At 41.6% G+C, this 16,865-nt stretch overlaps 1 protein-coding gene and 2 long non-coding RNA genes across 4 annotated transcripts in view; 2 read left to right on the forward strand and 1 right to left on the reverse strand.

Annotated features, from left to right (window-relative positions):
- LOC139454213 (puratrophin-1-like) overlaps positions 1-16,865 on the reverse strand; it is a 255,215-nt gene that overhangs the window by 204,891 nt on the left and 33,459 nt on the right. The window lies entirely within an intron of this gene.
- On the forward strand, positions 4,665-6,321 carry LOC139448326 (uncharacterized). The gene is made up of 3 exons (XR_011652067.1): positions 4,665-4,772; positions 5,257-5,389; positions 6,245-6,321. It is a non-coding gene; the product is annotated as an uncharacterized lncRNA (long non-coding RNA).
- On the forward strand, positions 14,065-16,269 carry LOC139448334 (uncharacterized). The gene is made up of 3 exons (XR_011652069.1): positions 14,065-14,173; positions 14,820-14,952; positions 16,153-16,269. It is a non-coding gene; the product is annotated as an uncharacterized lncRNA (long non-coding RNA).

Consider the following 16,865-nt stretch of genomic DNA (forward strand, 5'->3'; position numbering starts at 1 on the left):
GCATTTTCGTATTTAAACTGTACGACAAGGAAAAAAACATTGTTCAACTCCGCAGCCCAGTCAGCCTCCCTCAGGTATACAAACCAACCAAACTGGAGATGAGACTTGCCCCAGTGGCAGGCATAGAACCCATCCAAGACTATCTTGGACATACTTACTCTTCTTGAGTGTGCGAAAGCAACAAGATGGCCAGACATACCACGTATAAATGGCAAATTACTGAAGCAACATTGGGACAAAGCCATGCCAATGTATGCATACCTGACAGAGCAGAATATTCGCGACCAGCTACAGCGACTGAAGTTGTATATGTGCCGTGTGTCTGGTGAGCTAACTACCAACGCTCGTCAGGCGCCTTCACATGAACCCCCAGCTCTAACAGTGGCACACCCGAAATTGCAAATGGACGTTCGCATTGTTTCTCCCTAAAGTACCTAACGCAGTTGTCACTGATGACCCCCTCATGGGCTGACAAAATGAAATCCCTGATGTTGGGCTCGAAGTCGTTGAGTTTTCCCCCTCTTCAGACCCCTCTGCTGCTGCAGATCATCTTTCTGTTGATCCCTTGTATAATTTGTTAATATCATTTTATAATCAAATCTGTGATTTACCACTTATTTCCACAGAATCAACTTGATAAATTAAATTAAAATAAATTACTTGATTAAAAACAAATTGCAAGACAACAAAAGAGAAAATTCTTGATTCTCTGAAGGGTTTGGACAGAAAGAAAAAGAAAGTGGGATAAGAAAAAAAACTTCATGAAACAAAACAAATTGTTCAAATTTAATGAAAAACAATTTTAGAGGCAGTTAAATACAAACGATAGGAATGATGAGAAAAGACCCACCATGGATTCCAGTGAAAGGTTTTGGAAAACAGTTGTGGTCTATACCCGTCTCCTTTAACCTCGAGGAACCATGGGTAGAGGATTACAATGATTATGTACACGATGAAATAAGGTCACCATTGTTGTGTTTCATTACACCTGATTGCCTGAGTGCTGTTAAAAAAAACCTGACTAACTTTCAACTATGGGCAATAACAAAGTGAACTAGTCAAAGCAGTACATTGTTTAAGTGGTTCATTCCAAGTGTACGAGTATTTGGTCTGTCGAGGCCGTTTGTACATTAATGACAGCCAGTTGAACGTGATAGGGGTCCATATGGACACAGAAAAGGAAAAGAACGAGTACCGAGCAGTCATAACGTTTTTGAACGAGAAAAGTACTCCCAAAGAAAATTCATAACCCAATGTCACAAGTGTATGGGGATACTAGTGCTCTAGCTATTCCAGCGTTAAACGTTGGGCAGCTATGTGATAAGTAACGGGTGATGAAACATGGGTTTCCCATTATGATCCCGAGTCAAAACGTCAATCCATGGAATGGCATCTTTCCATTTCCCCGCCACCAAAGAAATTCAAATCTCCAAGATCACTGTGGAAAGTTATTGCCACTGTATTCTGGGATGCAAAGGGTGTGATCATTGTTCATTACTTAGAAGGTCAAAAGACGACAACCAGTGCCTACTGTACTGATTTGCTTCATCGCCTGAGAGATTCTATCAAAGAGAAGCGGCAAGGAATGCTGACTGATGGAGTTCTACTGTTTCATGACAATGCCTCTTCTCGCACCTCTCGACTTGCAGATCTGCGACAATGAGGGTTCGTAGAGCTTCCTCACCCTCCATGCTCGCCAGACTTGGCACCAGGTGATTTCCACTTGTTTCCTAAACTGAAAGAACACATTCATGGAAAGTGCTATGACGACAACGTTGACCTTAAAGCTGCCGCAAATGGTTTTCAAGGTGGCTTCAAAAAATTTCTGCCTAACTGAAATTGAAAAGCTTCACTATCGATATGAAAAGTGTATTGAAAAACAGGGATATTATGTTGAAAAATAAAATTAATAACACTTTCCGAATTGTTGGTTTTGTTTGTTTGACTTAGAACTACATGTATATGACCAGCTCTCGTACTTTACATGTTCAATAGACACGAATGGTCTGAAAGGTTATCAATGGCAACAACGCGACCTTTGTATTTGCTGGTATAATTTACAGCTATTTCAAACCCTGGGGACAAGCAAACATCCTTACCCTCGAGCGGTGCTCAATAGCATTGAAAAGATAAGAAAAATCACTTGAGAAGTAGCGATATTTTCAGTAAAGATAGGAAATTGCAAGGAAAGAAAGAATACCAAAATAAATCAATTCTCAATGTGCCCCAAAAATACTCATCAATTGTATTAGGGTTCTACTAAATACACGCATAGTTTCATCAATTTTAGTCCAAATCAGACATTAGAAAACGATTTCAAATGTTCAGAAATAATGCAACCCAAGCAATCATTTTTCATGCGTCCAGCGAGCATTTGCTCGTCCGCAGGTGCAGTGTGGAACAACACTTGCTGGGGCTGGTTGAATCATATCAGGTATTCTGGAACATTTGGTTACAACTAAACAATTAATATAAGTGGGTGACTGAAATAAGTCTTTCCATTAACGTTGCCTCAATTGTAGTAAACACTGCCATAGAGTGAAATCCAAACTATATAAACGTAATTTCTCGAATATAATCGTATAAATATCAAATGTGTCATTTATATGAGCGTTTCGTTCACGTGCCCAACCTCTGTTCAATGGAAGATTCTTCAGTAGGGAGGCACAGGTCCCCATTGCCCCCTACATATCCCCGAACAGATTCCGGGTAGTACAGATCCTCATCGCCAGCACCTAACATATCCCGGAACAGATTCTGGGGAAGTACAGATCCCCATTGCCCCCTAAATATCCCTGAACAGATTCTGGGTAGTACAGATCACCATTGCCCCCGACATATCCCCAAAAAGATTCAAAGTAGCACACATCCCCATTGCCCCCTGCATATCCCAGAACAGATTCCAGGTAGTACAGATCACCATTACCTCCTACCTGTCCCCGAACAGATTCCGGGTGGCACAGATCCCCATCTCCCCCTACATATCTCGCAACAGATTACGGATAGTACAGATCCCCATCGCCCCCTACATACCCCCGACCAGATTCCGGGGAGTACAGATCCTCATCGCCCCCTACATATCCCCGAACAGATCCCAGGTAGCACAGATCCCCTTCGCTCCCTACATATCCCCGAACAGATTCCAGGTGGCACAGATCCCCATCTCTCCCTACATATCCCCGAACAGATTCCGGGGAGTACAGATCCTCATTACCCCCAACATGTACATATGCCCAAACAGATTCCGGAGAGTACAGATTCTCATCGCCCCCTACATATCCCAGAACAGATTCCAGGTAGTACAGATCCCCTTCGCTCCCTACATATCCCTGAACAGATTCCAGGTAACACAGATCCCCATTGCCCCCTACTTGTCCCCGCAAGGATTCCAGGTAGATCAGATTCCAATCGCTCTCTACATATCCCTGAATAGATTCCGGGAAGCACAGGTCCCCGTTGCCCCCCACATGTCCCCGAACAGATTCCGGGTAGCACACATTCCGGGTAGTACAGATCCTCATTACCTCCTACTTGTCTCCGAACGGATTCCGTGTAGCACAGATCCCCATTGCCCCCTACTTCCCCTCGAACAGATGCTGGGTAGCACAGATCCCTATAGCCCCTTACACATCCCCGAACAGATTCCGGGTAGCACACATTCCGGGAAGTACAGATCCCCTGCCACCCCTACAATGGGAAGTGGAATATTCGAAATCAAAGAAATGACTTGTTTTGCTGATTCAAAGAAATGACTTGGTGAGTCCAAACAGTGCACTGCAAGTTGCAATGAAATTGAAACATATATTTGGACAAAGTTAGTAGGAAGGTTATTTGTCAACTTCTTTTTGAAAAACTATGTTTTTTTAACACTTAGTTTGAACTAGTCAAGAATGTGGGTATTTAATGTTGAACTTTAGTAATATTTGTAACATATATAAATACCTTTGAACTTTTTCGGAAGACAGCAGACCTTTGTACCCGATGCAGTTAGGCGTTGCAGTTGCAAGACAGCACCGTTTTCAAGCGCCGTTGCAGTCTTGGTAGAATGGAGATAAACCTACTGTGTTTTGAAATTTAATGTAGAAACCACTTATTTATACACTTGAAACCTCGCGCTTTAGCAGTAGGTTTATCTCCTGAGTAAAAAGGGGTGGAAGAATGTAACAGGTCCAAGTATGAAGGAATCTCACATAAAGGATATCGGACCATGGCCATGGAGAATTATCACATCGACGGGGACATCGACGGGGACATTGATTTCAGTACTGGGCACCAAGACGTATAGGTTGTAGTTAAAGATCAACCAGGCATGCATAATTACAAGTACATGTAACACTTGGTAACCCTCCAACATCATGATCATGTTCTGGTCGTTTTCCCTCGCTTCATGTTTGCCATATCACCATCGATCACCAAATGCAATCTTATAGGTATGTTTCAATCCAGTACTGACATGAATATGATACATTTCGTATTCGTATTTTTATCTGGTGTTTCAGGAACACCATACATGCATGTTTCAAGTTTCCAAACATATAGAACCTATTTCACAAACAGTCGATGATATGTGGAAAAAGATAGTGTGTGCTTATCTTAAAGTTCAAAGATAATTAGAAAACGTGTGAAGGATTGGTTCCATGTCACGATAGGTCAGCCTGAGACAGTGTATAAAAACAGCCTGTGTCACTCTCACAAGCACCTAGTTACTACAGTCAACATGAGAGCCGTCCTCTTCCTCGTCCTTGCTTCAGTGCTGCTCCTGGGGGCTGTTGGTGAGTCTCCTTGCTGGACCATATGTTCATATATCATTCACGCAGTCGCTTGATTTACGCACGTCTAGTAAACAATCACTCACCAGCGTCGACAAAGTATATTTAAAAGGGACTCAAGTTGAGATTAGTTGGAAATGCGACTGTTCTCCAGAGACATACACATATGTATTTGATTCAGGAGCGCGAGAGCCACTGTGTTTTGGTATCGTGCAGGTCTTTTAGTCAGCGCCAGCAGTAGAGCAGGAATTAGGGTCCCGGTCACTTCAATACATTGCATGGAATTAATTCCGATACAGCAAATTTTAAATTATTGATCTATGGTTCTGCATAACTTAACTGACAATATCAACACTTGGACATTCTACCATACAGTGTTCTTCATCTTCATCAAAAGTGTACATTTGTGATCCCTCGAAACATCATATGTAAAATAAATGTTCAGTGAAGGAAGGTGGTTAATGTTAAACACGTCTATCATTGTCAGATGCCCAAACAAGCTGTGGCCGATTTGACAGATGTGTGCAGAGCAGAGTCTGCGACATTGAGTGCCCCGGATGTAACGGAAAAACCGTTTGCCACCACCAGGGACATTTAATCGGTCACTGTGTTTGTGAAACGTGAGTTAAAGTTTAGCAGACAGACTTCGCTTATCCGGCCAATCTGGTCAACATGTGACATAAGTAACAAGTACGATGACCAGTTACATGACACATCAAATAATAAGTAGTTTAGATTTTCCAAAGGTGTGAGGGAACGAATGCTGACTAACGTCGAACTCAGCACTCGCAGCTATATAAGGTGGTCTAGTACTGATCGATTCTGGGCCAGGCAAACCAGAATGTAAAGGCGACTCTACTTGTCGTAAGAGGTGACTGACGGGATCGGGTATTCAAGCTTGCTGATTTGGTTGATGCATGTCATCGTATCCCAATTGAGTGGATCGATGCTCATAATGTCAATCACTGGATTGTCTGAAGCAGACTCGATCATTCACAGACAGCCGTCATATAGCTGGAATAGTGTTGAGTACGGCATTAAACAACAAACAAACATAAGATGCATTCAATTATAAGCGTTTATTAAAACAATAATGAGACACAAGGCATTCATGTCACATGGCTTAATGGCAAACTATACAAGTCCTGATTATAAAAAACAAACCAAAGCAAAAATAATTTTTACACATTCACATGAGTAATTCAAATCTACTATTTAACTTTAAAAACCTTGATCCAAAACCAATCTTACTGCCAAGACTGTCCTCACCATCATGCGAAACGGTGCATTGAAAGACTTGTTCTTGATATTTCCCAAGGGACATTATGAAATAATGCCTGTCTTTACGTCCAATGGACTGGTTTGTCTCTGGCGTTAGCGTTTTATATATGGAAGGTACAAGTATTCCACCTGTCAGTGAGGACGAATTGAAGACATGTCTGATGCCTGAAACTTTTCTTATCTTATGTTTTCAGATAATCGGCAGATACATGAACTGGAGCAACGAGTCTGTCATATGTTGTTGTAATAAAACAGTTTCACAAATACAAAACTTTGTGTCATTGTTCTATCAACGGCAGCAATACTCCGAGCTATCCTTCCTAATAATTGGTGATTGACGTCGGTCAGTTTCGTTCTACTTAAATTGAATCCATTCGAGTCAAACATCTCGCCATAGTGGATCTGGTGAGGTCATCAATGCAATGGCCACCCACCATACAGCTGGGATATTGCTGGGTGAGACGTTAAACATCAAATAAGCAAACGTCAGTGCAAAGTTTTAGTTGCTTCAATGGTGCCACACTAGATTAAACAGCTCAGTTTACAAGTTTACAGGAACCGTAGAAAACCCCAAAGCCAAAGCGATTCATATTGCAATAGGCTTTCAGAAAATCATTGTATTTTCACAAGAGTAAATTTATAAAAAAACAAATATTTTAACCGAAAACAATCTCAAATGGAAAGGTAAGCTGTTTCAATGTGCAGCTTGTGAAGTTACTTGCAGTAAAATGTGAAAGTGTTTGCAGTTGATATTGACCAATGTGTGACACTGCACCTAGAGCTGATATACCTTCGATTCAGCCTACGGCAAACATGGCCTTTGACGGGAAACCAACATGGCGGTCATTTCAAAGTGATGATTAGCTTTATTGCATGTTCCCGTGCACTGCACGAGCATCATGTGTATTTGAGAATGTCTCCAGACCGTGGAGGCCAACCATGACAAAAGTTTTTTAGCAGGTGTCGTCTGCTCGTGGCGCCACGTTAATGCATACAGGACAGGTTACGAGAAATGTATAAAAATCTTTTAATATCAATAGGGAGTGATTCTTAGAAATGGTGGACTGCGACAAAACTCTCAGCTGTACAGAGTGAACTTTGGGCAGACATTATTGTTTACTGGGGATACGAGCGCCAAGACCAGAACTCGATCACAGCGATAAAGCACGATTAGTGGATACAGTGTGCGTATCTCAGCCAAAATTGGATTTCATACTTTCCAGGAGACTGAAAGTTCAGTTTGTGTCGAGCTCAGTCGCTGTCTGTTTAAGGTGGGAACTACATTAAACTGTCTTTTTTCAAGATATGCAGGTTGCAGTAATCCTAGTCATTAAAATAATATTCGATAACAAATTGTGTGAGAAAGAAGTTCAATTATAAGCAGTGTCATTTTGAAAAGATGAAAGGAATTAACGGTTTTCGATTGACATAAAAATCCTTTTAAGTGTCATAATGCATATTTTACCTTACGCGCCTGTATGCAAAAAGAAGGTAGGAGTTTGTGGAGTGAGTTTTTATGGTTTTATGCTTCTCTTATTGCCCTGAACACCTGAAATAGAATCACATAATATCGCTGATTAAATAACGAAGATAGCTGCAAGTGTGCTAATACTTATACAGGGTAAACAAGCCATTTAAGCCATAAGGGATATTACTTCAGTAATGACAAAAAAATGTGGAGTGCGCTTTTCAAGAAATGTCAATTTTGCTGGCGATAAACATCACCACTGAGTTTTGATCACGTGATATACACTGATGGATCCAAGACTCATATCACCAACAGTGCTGGTTACGGGATCCATATCCATAGCTCCAAAAGTCAAGCACATTCCGTTCGCCTGACTGACCGTCAGTCAGTATTCACTGCTGAATTGGAGGCAATCATCATGCTCTCAAACTCATGCCGGAACTACCGGAAGCAAAGGCAGTCGTCCTATCAGACTCGCTTCGTGCACTTCATGCCATCAGCGGCAGAAACTCAAACTCAAGACCAAACACAGTCAATAATATTCTATACGAATATACAAACTTATCAGACGAAGGAAAACAGGTGAAGCTGTGTTGGATCCCGTCTCACATAGATAAGCAGATACACTGGCAAAGCTAGATCAAGACAAAGCGGAGATACAACCTATTTCCTGCAGCAAACTAGAGCATCAAAATGAAAGCCCTTATAGCCCCAAAGTAGAAAGACCAATGACACGCAAGTCAGATCAACAGATGGTTATGCAAAATTCCACCCAAGATCCACTAAAGCCATACTATACTCAAATGAAAGGAAAGTTAAAGTAGCCATCTCACGCCTCAGACTCGGTCACAAAAAGCACCATGACAAGGTATGTCCATCTTGTAATCAACCTGAATCCATCGGTCACTTGTTACTGGAATGTCAAGACCATGCCCCAGCCCGGGCTCAATTGTAAAAAGAATTGCAGTTGGATCCGCTATCGTAGATCACCTATCGCCAATTTTACAGGAGAAAAATTCGAATGAATACAGCAAGGGCAGATTCTTCCAATGAATGGGAAAGTCCAAGGAGGGAAGTCTGAAATGGACTAAAGAAATAAACGCATGTGCACAGTCAATTCCCACTCGAAACCGTCAATATGTGATATGAAATGATACTGTCCAACACTTTTTTAATGGATGCTCAGCTTTGGCACAAACACAGTATCTTAAGTGACATGATGGAGTGGCTCGATCCTTTTATTACTGTCTTCGCAATGTTTGTGGTTTTGACACACAGGTCCATCCATGGTACGACCCGGAATATGTAGAGGGCGTCATGGAAAATGATAAATACAAAATTCTTTGGAATAGGCCCGTATACAGCATCAGACGTATCCAGGTCAACAAACCTGATCTCGTCCTTTTGATAAATCCAATGAAATTATTTATATCATTGAGTTTTCTGTCCCTTTTGACACTAATGTGATTGACAAGATTCAGGAAAAACATGGCAAATATGCAGACCTCGCTTTTGGAATGTCTCGCTTGCATCCCAGGTACCAAGTTGTCCGACTCCCCATTGTTCTCGGTGCCTTAGGTTTGGTACCTCCCAATCCGTTGACTGACATTAGGTGAGTACCCGGATTTGCTACCAGGAATACAGCCCTTCTGACAATCTGGGTAACGCAGAAGGCCATAGGGTTGGGGAGTCTTGCCTAGGCAGCGCTTCCTGGGAGAAGTCCCATTCGCTGTCTGGGATGTGTGTTGTGGGGACAAGGGTCCTGAGCTGATTATGATTATAACTAGCATGGCTGTTCCAGGATCACCCAAACCATCTTTGCTGCATTTTCGTATTTAAACTGTACGACAAGGAAAAAAACATTGTTCAACTCCGCAGCCCAGTCAGCCTCCCTCAGGTATACAAACCAACCAAACTGGAGATGAGACTTGCCCCAGTGGCAGGCATAGAACCCATCCAAGACTATCTTGGACATACTTACTCTTCTTGAGTGTGCGAAAGCAACAAGATGGCCAGACATACCACGTATAAATGGCAAATTACTGAAGCAACATTGGGACAAAGCCATGCCAATGTATGCATACCTGACAGAGCAGAATATTCGCGACCAGCTACGGCGACTGAAGTTGTATATGTGCCGTGTGTCTGGTGAGCTAACTACCAACGCTCGTCAGGCGCCTTCGCATGAACCCCCAGCTCTAACAGTGGCACACCCGAAATTGCAAATGGACGTTTGCATTGTTTCTCCCTAAAGTACCTAATGCAGTTGTCACTGATGACCCCCTCATGGGCTGACAAAATGAAATCCCTGATGTTGGGCTCGAAGTCGTTGAGTTTTCCCCCTCTTCAGACCCCTCTGCTGCTGCAGATCATCTTTCTGTTGATCCCTTGTATAATTTGTTAATATCATTTTATAATCAAATCTGTGATTTACCACTTATTTCCACAGAATCAACTTGATAAATTAAATTAAAATAAATTACTTGATTAAAAACAAATTGCAAGACAACAAAAGAGAAAATTCTTGATTCTCTGAAGGGTTTGGACAGAAAGAAAAAGAAAGTGGGATAAGAAAAAAAACTTCATGAAACAAAACAAATTGTTCAAATTTAATGAAAAACAATTTTAGAGGCAGTTAAATACAAACGATAGGAATGATGAGAAAAGACCCACCATGGATTCCAGTGAAAGGTTTTGGAAAACAGTTGTGGTCTATACCCGTCTCCTTTAACCTCGAGGAACCATGGGTAGAGGATTACAATGATTATGTACACGATGAAATAAGGTCACCATTGTTGTGTTTCATTACACCTGATTGCCTGAGTGCTGTTAAAAAAAACCTGACTAACTTTCAACTATGGGCAATAACAAAGTGAACTAGTCAAAGCAGTACATTGTTTAAGTGGTTCATTCCAAGTGTACGAGTATTTGGTCTGTCGAGGCCGTTTGTACATTAATGACAGCCAGTTGAACGTGATAGGGGTCCATATGGACACAGAAAAGGAAAAGAACGAGTACCGAGCAGTCATAACGTTTTTGAACGAGAAAAGTACTCCCAAAGAAAATTCATAACCCAATGTCACAAGTGTATGGGGATACTAGTGCTCTAGCTATTCCAGCGTTAAACGTTGGGCAGCTATGTGATAAGTAACGGGTGATGAAACATGGGTTTCCCATTATGATCCCGAGTCAAAACGTCAATCCATGGAATGGCATCTTTCCATTTCCCCGCCACCAAAGAAATTCAAATCTCCAAGATCACTGTGGAAAGTTATTGCCACTGTATTCTGGGATGCAAAGGGTGTGATCATTGTTCATTACTTAGAAGGTCAAAAGACGACAACCAGTGCCTACTGTACTGATTTGCTTCATCGCCTGAGAGATTCTATCAAAGAGAAGCGGCAAGGAATGCTGACTGATGGAGTTCTACTGTTTCATGACAATGCCTCTTCTCGCACCTCTCGACTTGCAGATCTGCGACAATGAGGGTTCGTAGAGCTTCCTCACCCTCCATGCTCGCCAGACTTGGCACCAGGTGATTTCCACTTGTTTCCTAAACTGAAAGAACACATTCATGGAAAGTGCTATGACGACAACGTTGACCTTAAAGCTGCCGCAAATGGTTTTCAAGGTGGCTTCAAAAAATTTCTGCCTAACTGAAATTGAAAAGCTTCACTATCGATATGAAAAGTGTATTGAAAAACAGGGATATTATGTTGAAAAATAAAATTAATAACACTTTCCGAATTGTTGGTTTTGTTTGTTTGACTTAGAACTACATGTATATGACCAGCTCTCGTACTTTACATGTTCAAAAGACACGAATGGTCTGAAAGGTTATCAATGGCAACAACGCGACCTTTGTATTTGCTGGTATAATTTACAGCTATTTCAAACCCTGGGGACAAGCAAACATCCTTACCCTCGAGCGGTGCTCAATAGCATTGAAAAGATAAGAAAAATCACTTGAGAAGTAGCGATATTTTCAGTAAAGATAGGAAATTGCAAGGAAAGAAAGAATACCAAAATAAATCAATTCTCAATGTGCCCCAAAAATACTCATCAATTGTATTAGGGTTCTACTAAATACACGCATAGTTTCATCAATTTTAGTCCAAATCAGACATTAGAAAACGATTTCAAATGTTCAGAAATAATGCAACCCAAGCAATCATTTTTCATGCGTCCAGCGAGCATTTGCTCGTCCGCAGGTGCAGTGTGGAACAACACTTGCTGGGGCTGGTTGAATCATATCAGGTATTCTGGAACATTTGGTTACAACTAAACAATTAATATAAGTGGGTGACTGAAATAAGTCTTTCCATTAACGTTGCCTCAATTATAGTAAACACTGCCATAGAGTGAAATCCAAACTATATAAACGTAATTTCTCGAATATAATCGTATAAATATCAAATGTGTCATTTATATGAGCGTTTCGTTCACGTGCCCAACCTCTGTTCAATGGAAGATTCTTCAGTAGGGAGGCACAGGTCCCCATTGCCCCCTACATATCCCCGAACAGATTCCGGGTAGTACAGATCCCCATCGCCAGCACCTAACATATCCCGGAACAGATTCTGGGGAAGTACAGATCCCCATTGCCCCCTAAATATCCCTGAACAGATTCTGGGTAGTACAGATCACCATTGCCCCCGACATATCCCCGAAAAGATTCAAAGTAGCACACATCCCCATTGCCCCCTGCATATCCCAGAACAGATTCCAGGTAGTACAGATCACCATTACCTCCTACCTGTCCCCGAACAGATTCCGGGTGGCACAGATCCCCATCTCCCCCTACATATCTCGCAACAGATTACGGATAGTACAGATCCCCATCGCCCCCTACATACCCCCGACCAGATTCCGTGGAGTACAGATCCTCATCGCCCCCTACATATCCCAGAACAGATCCCAGGTAGCACAGATCCCCTTCGCTCCCTACATATCCCTGAACAGATTCCAGGTAGCACAGATCTCCATTACTTCCTACCTGTCCCCGAACAGATTCCGGGTGGCACAGATCCCCATCTCTCCCTACATATCCCGGAACAGATTCCGGGGAGTACAGATCCTCATTACCCCCAACATGTACATATGCCCAAACAGATTCCGGAGAGTACAGATTCTCATCGCCCCCTACATATTCCAGAACAGATTCCAGGTAGCACAGATCCCCTTCGCTCCCTACATATCCCTGAACAGATTCCAGGTAGCACAGATCCCCATTGCCCCCTACTTGTCCCCGCAAGGATTCCAGGTAGATCAGATTCCAATCGCTCTCTACATATCCCTGAATAGATTCCGGGAAGCACAGGTCCCCGTTGCCCCCCACATGTCCCCGAACAGATTCCGGGTAGCACACATTCCGGGTAGTACAGATCCTCATTACCTCCTACTTGTCTCCGAACGGATTCCGTGTAGCACAGATCCCCATTGCCCCCTACTTCCCCTCGAACAGATGCTGGGTAGCACAGATCCCTATAGCCCCTTACACATCCCCGAACAGATTCCGGGTAGCACACATTCCGGGAAGTACAGATCCCCTGCCACCCCTACAATGGGAAGTGGAATATTCGAAATCAAAGAAATGACTTGTTTTGCTGATTCAAAGAAATGACTTGGTTAGTCCAAACAGTGCACTGCAAGTTGCAATGAAATTGAAACATATATTTGGACAAAGTTAGTAGGAAGGTTATTTGTCAACTTCTTTTTGAAAAACTATGTTTTTTTAACACTTAGTTTGAACTAGTCAAGAATGTGGGTATTTAATGTTGAACTTTAGTAATATTTGTAACATATATAAATACCTTTGAACTTTTTCGGAAGACAGCAGACCTTTGTACCCGATGCAGTTAGGCGTTGCAGTTGCAAGACAGCACCGTTTTCAAGCGCCGTTGCAGTCTTGGTAGAATGGAGATAAACCTACTGTGTTTTGAAATTTAATGTAGAAACCTCTTATTTATACACTTGAAACCTCGCACTTTAGCAGTAGGTTTATCTCCTGAGTAAAAAGGGGTGGAAGAATGTAACAGGTCCAAGTATGAAGGAATCTCACACAAAGGATATCGGACCATGGCCATGGAGAATTATCACATCGACGGGGACATCGACGGGGACATCGACGGGGACATTGATTTCAGTACTGGGCACCAAGACGTATAGGTTGTAGTTAAAGATCAACCAGGCATGCATAATTACAAGTACATGTAACACTTGGTAACCCTCCAACATCATGATCATGTTCTGGTCGTTTTCCCTCGCTTCATGTTTGCCATATCACCATCGATCACCAAATGCAATCTTATAGGTATGTTTCAATCCAGTACTGACATGAATATGATACATTTCGTATTCGTATTTTTATCTGGTGTTTCAGGAACATCATACATGCATGTTTCAAGTTTCCAAACATATAGAACCTATTTCACAAACAGTCGATGATATGTGGAAAAAGATAGTGTGTGCTTATCTTAAAGTTCAAAGATAATTAGAAAACGTGTGAAGGATTGGTTCCATGTCACCATAGGTCAGCCTGAGACAGTGTATAAAAACAGCCTGTGTCACTCTCACAAGCACCTAGTTACTACAGTCAACATGAGAGCCGTCCTCTTCCTCGTCCTTGCTTCAGTGCTGCTCCTTGGGGCTGTTGGTGAGTCTCCTTGCTGGACAATATATTCATATATCATTCACGCAGTCGCTTGATTTACGCACGTCTAGTAAACAATCACTCACCAGCGTCAACAAAGTATATTTAAATGGGACTCAAGTTGAGATTAGTTGGAAATGCGACTGTTCTCCAGATTCATACACATATGTATTTGACTCAGGAGCGCAAGAGCCACTGTGTCTTGGTATCATGCAGGTCTTACAATCAGCGCCAGTAGTACAGCAGGAATTAGGGTCCCGGTCACATCAATACATTGCATGGAATTAATTCCGATACAGCAAATTTTTCAATTATTAAGCTATACTTCTAAAAACGGATTCCGAGTGTCACTGTTGTATATGTCTTGGTATCCTGCAGATCTTACAGTCAGCGCCAGTAGTACGGAAGGAATTAGGTCACTTCCTGGTCACTTGCATAGAATTAATTCACATACAGCAAATTTTATTTTTTGTATCTATGGTTCTATATAACGTAACTGACAACATCAACAACTGGACATTCAAGTGTTGTTAATCTCAATGACGTTATGAAAAAGTGTACATTTGTGATCCTTGGAAATATCATATGTAAAACACACTTTCAGTGAAGGTGGCACTCCAGTAATGTCATTGACGTCTATCATTGTCAGATGCCCAATCAAGCTGTGGCCGATTTGACAGATGTGTGACGAGCAGAGTCTGTGACATTGAGTGCCCCGGATGTAACGGAAAAACCGTTTGCCACCACGAGGGACATTTCATCGGACACTGCGTTTGTGAAACGTAGGTTAAAGTTGAACAGACGATTATCCACACAATCTGGTCAATAAGTAGCACAAGTAACAAGTACGATGACCAGTTACATGATATATGAAATAATAAGTAGTTTAGATTTTCCAAAGGTGTGAGGGAACGAATGCTGACTAACGTCACACTCAGCTCTCTCGCAGCTATACAAGGTGGTCCAATACTGATCGAATCTGGACCAGACAAACCAGAATTTATGGTCGATATCATCCAGGTTCGATGTCGCACAAACAAAATTTCAACTGCCATATGTAGGTGCCTGAGCTAGGAAGTCTGACAAAGTTGTCCTTGTCAACCTCAATACAAGTGTTAGTTCGTGTCTCAATCCCGTTCATGAAAAGGCATCTTCCCGAGGCAAGTGAGTTAACTGACTATAAAAGACCAGTTTCCACCCTTGCCGAACTAGGCTGGTATTATGGAGTTACAATTTGGCTGGACTAACGAGTCTGTGCTTAGTCCAATCAAAATCGCGCAACGAAATCGAAATCCGTTTCGTAAACTGTCCTGCAGATTTCGGTCGATTGCAGGATTTGCAAAGCATGTGCACCGCCAACTCGTTGTCAACAGATATTTTCAAAATCTTTTCATGTTTTTAATCAAGGTGCTCACGTGATTTGATGCATTTCGCGATGTAAGACCCGTTTTATCACAATAAAGATCTTGATTGTCGAGCAGATCGTCCTGACATGGCGCCACCATTTTGTTTGAAGCAAATGCTAGTGATAAGAGAGGCGGAATCCTATTGGTCCATAGGAGAAGATTAGAAGGGATATAATTGGTAATAGCTACTGGTCGCGCTACGATCGAGCCCAGGAATTCCAGGCTAGTTCGGCAAGGATGGAAACTGGACTTTTAAAGTCAGTTAACTCCCTTGCCTCGGGAAGATGTGAAACGGTAGCATTTAAGTATAGGCGTTTATTTAAAGAATAATGACACACAAGTCATTTATGTCACATGACCTAATGGCAATCTATACAATTCTTGATTATAAAAAAAAAATTGAAAATATTTTGTTACATTCATAGGAGTAAGTCAAATCTACTTTTTAACTAGAACAGCCAATGAAATCTGTTTCGGGAGATAATTTTGACTGGTTTGTCTCTGGCGTTAGCGTCAGTGAGGTAGAATTGGAAGACATGTCCGATGCCTGAAACCTTTCTTTTCTTATGTTTTCAGATAATCAGCAGATACATGAACTGGGGCGCCAGGCCTGAAATGTGTTGTTGTAATAAAACACTTTCACATGTAAAAGAACTTTGTGTCATTAAAAAGAAAAGGGCAGCAATTCTTCAAGATATTCTTTCATGGAATGGGTGATTGACGTCAGTCAGTTTCGTTCTCTGTAAAATAATTCATTCTTTGTGGATCTGGTGAGGTCCTCAATGCAAAGGCCACCATATAACTGGAATATTGCTGAGTGCGACGTTAAACATCAAACAAGCAAACATAAATGCAATGTTTCATTTGCTTAAAAGGTGTCACAACAGATTGAAGCTAAGTTTCACAAGTTGATCGAACAGGTACCGTTTAAGTAGTCACAATTTGTGGTTAAAAATTTCTTTAATGCTGTAAGAAGAAAAGTTTCGGTAAAGATCCTTATACCGTTGTAAAGCAAGACTGCAGCTTGACAACGATATAAGGATCTCTACCGAAACGTCGCTTTTTAGAGCATTAAAGAAGTTGTTACCCATAAAATGTGTCCACTTTGTCATCCGTCAACTTCTAAGTAATGCCTATCAAACAATTCAGGTACTGTTGAACTAGAAAACTAGAGAGAACTATTCATACTGCAATAGGCTTCGTCAGAAAATCATCATATATATTTTTTTAAACAATCTGAATTGGAAAGGTTATCTGTTTCAATGAGCAGTTTTTTAAGCTACTTTTAT

This window comes from Haliotis cracherodii, unplaced genomic scaffold (assembly GCF_022045235.1).
Source record: "Haliotis cracherodii isolate W230 unplaced genomic scaffold, xgHalCrac1.p SCAF_10, whole genome shotgun sequence".
In the NCBI taxonomy this organism is placed as follows: domain Eukaryota; kingdom Metazoa; phylum Mollusca; class Gastropoda; order Lepetellida; family Haliotidae; genus Haliotis; species Haliotis cracherodii.